The sequence below is a fragment of the Taudactylus pleione genome, unplaced genomic scaffold, assembly GCF_031769625.1.
Source record: "Taudactylus pleione unplaced genomic scaffold, aTauple2 ptg000006l, whole genome shotgun sequence".
Lineage (NCBI taxonomy): Eukaryota > Metazoa > Chordata > Amphibia > Anura > Myobatrachidae > Taudactylus > Taudactylus pleione.
In genome coordinates this window covers 5,338,625-5,346,706 of record NW_028284409.1, presented here as the reverse complement: position 1 = coordinate 5,346,706, position 8,082 = coordinate 5,338,625, and the positions used below count along the sequence as shown (strand labels likewise).

At 41.8% G+C, this 8,082-nt stretch overlaps 1 pseudogene; it reads left to right on the top strand.

The window, feature by feature from the left end:
• The first annotated feature begins 1,244 nt into the window (after positions 1-1,244).
• On the top strand, positions 1,245-1,363 carry LOC148543046 (5S ribosomal RNA; annotated as a pseudogene).
• Positions 1,364-8,082: the final 6,719 nt, after the last annotated feature.

Here is an 8,082-nt window from a genome sequence, read left to right as displayed (position 1 = left end):
AAAAGACTGTATGCATTGTCCATTCCAGAGACCAAAGCTACAGTATGAATGAGTATATAAAGGAGAATCTGAGCAAGGGGTTTATTAGACCCTCTAAATTCCCAGTAGGTGCATGGTTTTTCTTTGTAGGAAAAAAGGATGGTGGTCTAAGACCCTGCATTGATTTTATCGGCCTAAACAAGAACACTTATCCACTAACTTTGATCTTGGTGTTATCCAACCAACTCAGAGAAGCCACCATCTTCTCTAAAATTTATCTGCAAGCTGCCTATAATCTCATCCACAGAAAGAAAGATGATGAGTGGAAAACGGCATTTAATGCTCAATCCGAACATTATGAGTACTTGGTCATGTCCTCCAGCCTTTCTAATGTACTTGCAGTTTTTTAGGACTTAATCAATGATGTTCTACGTGAATTTTCTACGTGGAAATATTCGTGGGAGCTTATCTGGATGATATTATAATTTACTCTCAGAATTTGGAGCAACATAGAAGTCATGTAAAGCAAGTGCTGTTGAAACTTTGAACACTAGCTATATGACAAACTTGAAAAATGCTGATTTGAAGTGAAAAAAGTCTCTTTCTTACGATATGTCATCACCCCAAAGGTATTTCCTATGGATCCAAGTAAACTTCAATCCACTATCAACTGGGTACAGCCCACAAATTTGAAAGCCATCCAAAGGTTTCTAGGCTTTGTGAATTACTATAGGAGATTCATCTGTTCTTTTTCTGTACTGATTGCTCCAATCACTACTTTGATGAAAGTGGTTCCCGCAAGCTATACATGAATTTAAAACATTAAAATAAGCCTTTGTCTCTGCCGTGGTTCTTCGCCACCCAAATCTTGAATTACCTTTTGTGGTTCAGCTAGATGCCTCAGAAGTTGGTGTGGGAGCTATTCTCTCCCAAAACGATCCTGTGGATAATGAATTACATCTGTGTGCATTTCTGCCCCGAAAATGTTCTTCTCCAGAGACGAATAATGATGTAAATAATGAAGAGATTCTGTTACTAATAACAAAGTATCCCAATAAAGAACCACATACAACCTGTTAAATGTACAACTGATTCCGTTCCTGGACATGGAGGTCCTTAACTACGATACCAGTTCTAGCATTGTAGTAGCATGGAGTCCAGTCCGTGCACTCACTGGTTCTCCATGCAGTATGTAGATACAGTGGAGGATGCACGTTTTGCCCGGGTGAGCGCTTGTTCACTTCGTCCATGACCAGGTGTAATATACCTACAGCCATACGTTACTGAATTTGCCCAATCTCATTTGATCTTGGAAGCAAAACAGTAATTGTCCTTGTTAGTACCTGGAAGGGAGACCTCTAGGGAATACCCGGTGCTGTAGGTTAAAAGAAGGAAATTTGGGATTGTTTTTTGCACATGGTAAAGCACTGTTATAACAATATCCAATAGTGTTATAAATATATCTGTATAGTGTTAATATTCTCTAATCAAATTTTATCTAGTTAAATGTAGAATTCATGAATATTTCACCAGCAGATTTAATTATTATATGAAGTCTGGTCTTAACAGATGATGGGTCTATATCATCTGTTAATCATGTTCAATTTATATGGTACCACATTATTTTATTTGATATACTAATAAAAGTTAATTTTTGTCACATATACAATTATTCAATAAGAGTACCCGAGCTACTAGCCCTACTTTTTCCTTTTTGTTGTTCATACATTGAATAAGTTAAGAGACTGGACTCAAGACAGGCATGTTGGGCTCTAATTTTTACTCTATTCAATTTTGTCAACATCTATAGAATCGGTTGTAAAAATATCAAATCAGATGCCTTGTCATGCAGCTTCATTCGTGAACAAGACAGTGATGTCCAGGATGTTGATTATTCCTGCAACATCTTTTCATGCTGGCTTAACTCAACTTCAAGCTATGCAAGCACAAGCTCCAGCAAAAACTTCCAAAGGACATTTGTATGTACCTGAATGTTTGAGGGGTGCCATTTTGTCAGAATTCCATGCATATAAGGTGTCTGGATGCCACCCACAGACAAATGGTCAAACAGAAGGAGCAAATCAGTCATTATCAGTCAATCAGTCAATATGTTACATTTCTAAGCTTCAAAATGACTGTGTGGACCATTTACTGCTGGTGGATTCCGCTTATAACAATGCATGTCATTCATCTACCTGTTTTTCCATTTGTTTGCATCTACAGATATCACCCTAGAGCAAATTAATTTTCCTCAGTAATGTCTGGTGCAGTATTTTCCAATGTAAACATGACTTCTCGTCTCAAAGTTATCTGGAAGAAAGTGCATTCTGCTCTCAACAAGGCTTCAATCTGCTCAAAAGTCTTTGCAGATAGACTTCTCAGGCTGAGTACTTTTAAAGTGAGCGACAAAGTATTGTTGTCCACCCAGAACATTAAACTGTAACATCCATCACAGAAGTTTGGTTCCAGATACATTGGACCAATCCAAATCATTAACCAAGTGAATGCAATGGCTTTCCGTTTCAAGCTACCCAAATCCCTTAACATCTTCGAAACCTTCCATTTTGCTCTGCTGAAACCAGTACTGATACAAGGCCATCAAAAATACATTGTGGAAAACATCCTGAATTCCAAATATGTCCGTGAACAAGTTCCTTTCTTGTTACACTGGAAAAGATATGGACCAGAGGAAAGATAATGGGTTCCCGGAAGACATTACATGCAGATACTTTAAAGGAAGCATTCTTCATGGAGTTCACAGATAAATTGGGTCTAGGGGTTCTTTAACCCCTCTTCAAGGGGGGGCTACTGTTATGAGCCATTGTTACAGCTCCTACAGATGTGCCCAGCTATTTTGTTGTTCATGGCATGGCATTCAGGCCTCTGAGTTGCGCCATGGAATGTTACATGATGGCTGGACTTGTGGCGTACCGTGGAATTCTTCAACTAAGGATAAGCATGTAATACAGTGCTTAACCGTTGGGTGGCGAGTGCTCCACTGTTGTAATTTGTACTGAATGCCATTCTGTTAAACTTAAATTGGATGGATATCACATTCACAGCATTTGAATGTTTGCACAACCAATATATCTAATGTCACATACAGTAAGCTCTTAGAACGGGATGCATATCAGTACACATACAGTATTGTACATACAGTAACTGTACAGTAGTGAAGTTGCCTGAGTTGTTATCATGGTATAACTGATACTGTAGATTAATGAGATGCACGCACAGCTTTCACTGAGATGGGATGAATTATTATCTAATGGTGGAGTACTGTATAATATTTGGAAAGGAAGACAATTGTTTTAATTATTAAAAACAGCAGCGGGTGGGTGGAGTGCACAAGGATGAGGCAGCTCTGTGCGGTTCCTAATATACTGTAGCTGGCATGTGGGCTTGTGGTTAGGTGATCGCTTTGCAAGAATGATGGTCTCGGGTTCGAGCCCTGGAAAATATTTTTTTTTGGCACTGTTAGCTCTGGACACTATAGTGAAACTACTGTAGTAGTGTTGTACTGTAATACTGTAGTGTTGTTGTTTAAAAGGCTGCTTAAAAGTAAGACATTACAAACTGATTGTGCATTTAAAAAGTGCAAACTTGCATCAATAACTGCGCTATGGTGGCTGTCAGCTCCAAGGGGTTGCAATGGGATCTGTGGCACCAAGCTATATGCCATGTACTGTACTGTACAGTATCACTATGCCATGGCATATGGAAGATCATCACTGTGCATGCCCAGTTGTCTGTATTACTACAATATGCTGTTGAATTTTTACCCTTGCACCACTCTGCTGTCCCAGACTTGTACACAATAGTCATGACTTCAGAAACTGCTACAGTATAGTAGTGGGCTCTGTTTGAGAGGGAAGTCTCTGTATTACAAACTGACTGTGCGTTTAAAGCGCAAAATAGCATCAATTTTGATGCTGTCCTAGACTTGGACACTATAGTGATTTCTCATGTCCAGTAACTAGTAGTGGGCTCTGTTTGAGAGAGAGCTCTCTGTTAAACCACAAACTTGCATCAATGTCAGCATGGTTGGCGCTGTGGTGGCCATCTCCGAGGGGTTACATATGGCATCTCTGGTAGCTGCATGCCCAGTAGGAGTGTTGCAGTGGGATTTCTGGTGCATGCCCAGTGGGTTGGGAGTCATAAACAGTGTGTCAGGTCCCTTCCCCCAAAGCAAGCAAGAGCCTCTCATTACCATAATAAAGGACGCTTTGTTAATCCATTTACTGTAAGCAGTCAGCTCTGCCCTTGTGTCCTGAAAAAGGCTACAAATAGTGACCATTGCCAAGGACACCTTCCCCCATCTGCTAGGACAACTAGTGTGCCACTATGAATGTGTCTGTACTGTATATTAAAAACTGATGGTGCGGTTGAATTTGCACTCTTGAGCCACTCTCTATGCTGTCCCAGACATGGACACAATAGTGATTTCATGACTTCAGAAACTGGTAGTGAATGGGCTCTGTATGAGAGAAAGCTCTCTGTATTACAAACTGACTGTGCATTTAAACCGCAAAATAATGTTACACCGCAAACTTGCGATAATGTTGATGCTGTTTCAGTCTTGGACACTATAGTGATTTCTCATGACCAGTAACTGGTAGTAGGCTCTGTTTGAGAGAGAGCTTTCTGTTAAACCACAAACTTGCGGCAATGTCAGCACGGCTGGCACTATGGTGGCTGTCAGCCATCTCCGATGGGTTAGAAATGGCATGTCTGGTGGGCGCATGCCCAGTAGGAGGGTTGCAATGGGATTTCTGGGGCATTCCCAGTGGGTCAAGAGTCATACACAGTGCATCAGGTCCCTTCCCCCAAAGCAAGCAAGAGCCTCTCATTACCATAATAAAGGATGCTTTGTTAATCCATTTACTGTAAGCAGTCAGCTCTGCCCTGTGTCCTGAAAAAGGCTACAAATAGTGACCATTGCCAAGGACACCATCCCCCATCTGCTAGGACAATTAGTGTGCCGCTATGAATGTGTCTGTACTGTATATTAAAAACCGACGGTGCGGTTGAATTTTGCGCCACTCTCTACGCTCTCCCAGACTTGGTCATAATAGTGATTTCATAACTTCAGAAACTGGTAGTGAATGGGCTCTGTATGAGAGAGAGGTCTCTGTATTATAAACTGTCCTTGACTTGGACACTATTGTGATTTCATGAGTTCAGTAACTGGTAGTGACAGAATTCTCACATCACCAAGTGATTTCTGTGACAAATTGTAGCCTTCTAGGCTTAGATCCTGTGATGCCTACACTGCTTTGCCACAGACGCCTGCCATAACAAGTGACGCACCTGTGTGTAATAAATTTAGTGTTGTGCGTCATGCATCACTGGCTATTGAAAATGGCCCTGGCGATGACTCGACCCAGGTGCTTCTCTCCTGGGGAACTCTTTCTCCTGGTTAAGTGGCGGAACCAAAATTTTTCTAAAATATTTCTAAAATATGGCCGCCTTAAACTTAAACTTGCATTTTTTGGTTAGAGCTAGTCACCCTCATGAGGGTTTGGTTTAGGGTGCCGAGAGGGGGATTAGGTTTAGGCACTAACAGGTGTAGATTAAGGCATTAGGGTGGAGGTTATAATACTGTAAGTTAGGGGGGGAGAGGGTAAGGTATAGTTTACTTACTGTACCTTCCGAAGTCAGGATCTTTGCCTTTGGGCTGGCGCTGTCGGGATTTGAACCGGTGGCTGAACAGCTGCCGGCATTTAAATGCCATTCCCATTTCTCACCCATTTTGATATATTGTTCATACTGTATCATCTAGTGTACTGTATGCAGTCAATCACCAATGATGTGCTTGCTCGCTCGCTCCCTCCAGTGATCCAGCCCAATCTGGGCATATTGTTAACCCTCCCACCCCCTCGTCTTTCCTCACTGCCGGCATCAGCAAGTGTGCATAGAGTAGACTTGATGACGCCTGCACCGTGGCGAACAATATTGAATCATACAGACCTGGTCTAGTGCCCATGGGCCATATTGTACAGCAAGTGTACTGTATAGTGAACTCTCCCTGGCCCCAGTGGCCTCCCCGTGCCATGTAAGTACTGCACTGTATCTCTCTGCTTTTTTTCCCTTGTCAAACTCTCTCTCTCTCCCTCTCTCTATTTTTCTCTCTCTCTCTATTTTCTCTCTATTTTTCTACCTCTCTCTCTCTTTTTCTCTCTCCCTCTCTATTTCTCTCTCTTGTGTGTTTGTTTTTGGTGTTATGGAAGCTCTGGTCAAGATTTGTACAGTTTATTTGTTTCCAAATGGTTTTGATGGAAATTTTTCCACAGTCCTACCACCACCACTACCTGGCCCCAGTGGCCTCTCCATGCCGTGTAAGTACAGTACTGTACAGTACACCACATTGTTTTCCCTAGCACTTTATCTCTCTCCTTTTTTTCCCTTGTCAGTCTCTCTCTCTGCCTTTCTCTCTCTCTCTCTCTTTCTCTTTTTCTCTCTTTTCTGTACTTGTGTAACAGTAAGTAACATACTGTAATTTTTTTTCAACAGCATCACCAACCGAAGGGCCTCTCCCTGGCCCCAATGGCCTCCCCATGCCATGTAAGTAAAATACTGTATATCTCTGCTTTTTTCCCCTGTCAGTCTATCTCTCTCTCTATTTTTTTCTCTCTCTTTTCTCTCTCTCTCCCTCTCTCTCTCTATCTCTCTCCCTCTCTTTCTCTTTCTCTCTTTCTCTCTCTCTCTCTTTTGTGTACTTGTGTAAGTAACATACTGTAAGTTTTTTTTCAACAACATCAGCAACGGAAAAGGCCAGACCCTGGCCCCAGTGGCCTCCCCATGTTTTTCTTATTTTCCAGTACTGTACAGTATGTTTCGGTGACCTGTCTTAAGCTGCATACATGCTAGATGATTTGGATGAACACTAACAATATTGTTCAATTATACAGTGTTGGTCATATCGTCTAGTGTGTACCACGTAAATACCTTGCCACGTAAGTACAGTACAGTATCTCTCTCCTTTTTTTCCCTTGTCAGTCTCTCTCTCTCTCTTTTTCTCTCTCTCTCTTTCTCTCTCTCTATTTTCTCTCTCTCTCTTTCTTTCTCTCTCTTTTTCTATTTCACTCTCTCTTTCTCTATCTCTCATTTTCTCTTTCTCTCTCTCTCTTTCTCTTTTTCTCTCTCTCTCTCCTCTCTCTTTCTCTCTCTTTTTCTCTCTCTTTTTTCTGTACTTGTGTAACAGTAAGTAACATAATTTTTTTTCAACAGCATCACCAACCGAAGGGCCTCTCCCTGGCCCCAGTGGCCTCCCCAAGTAAGTACAGTACTGTATCTCTCTGCTTTTTTTCCCTTGTCAGTCTCTCTCTCTATATATTTTTCTCTCTCTCTTTCTCTCTCTCTTTCTCTCTCTCTCTTTCTCTCTTTTCTGTACTTGTGTAACAGTAAGTAACAAACTGTAATATTTTTTCAACAGCATCAGCAACCAAGGGGCCAGACCCTGGCCACAGTGGCCTCCCCATGCCACGTAAGTACAGTACTGTGTTTCTATCCTTTTTTTCCCTTGTCAGTCTCTCTCTCTCTTTTTCTCTCTCTCTCTTTCTCTCTCTTTTCTGTACTTGTGTAACAGTAAGTAACATACTGAGATTTTTTTTTCAACAGCTTCAGCAAACGAAGGGCCAGAACCTGGCCCCAGTGGCCTCCCCATGCCACGTAGGTACAGTACTGTATTACAGTCATATACAGTATCCCTGTTGCCCGTCCCAATGATTTCATGGCTGCCCGGTACTTACAGTAGTATACAGTACAGTACACATACTGTACTGTACATACTGAGGGCCATATTCAATTTAGGGATCTATTTACTAAGCAGTGTTAGGAGACAGAGTGAAAACTGGTAAGAAAGTGATAAGGTGCCAGCCAATCAGCTCCCAACTGTAATTTTTCAAACACAGACTATGAGATGACAGTTGGGAGCTGATTGGTTGGCACTTTTTCACTTTCTTTTCACTTTTCCATCTGCCGCCTAACACTGCTTAGTACAGTAAATAGACCCCTTGGAGCGAAAATGTCACAGCCAGGGTATTTCAGCATGGCGCTAGGCGAGTGTTACCTGTGAGGTCATTGTGGCGCGGGCTGTCTGGT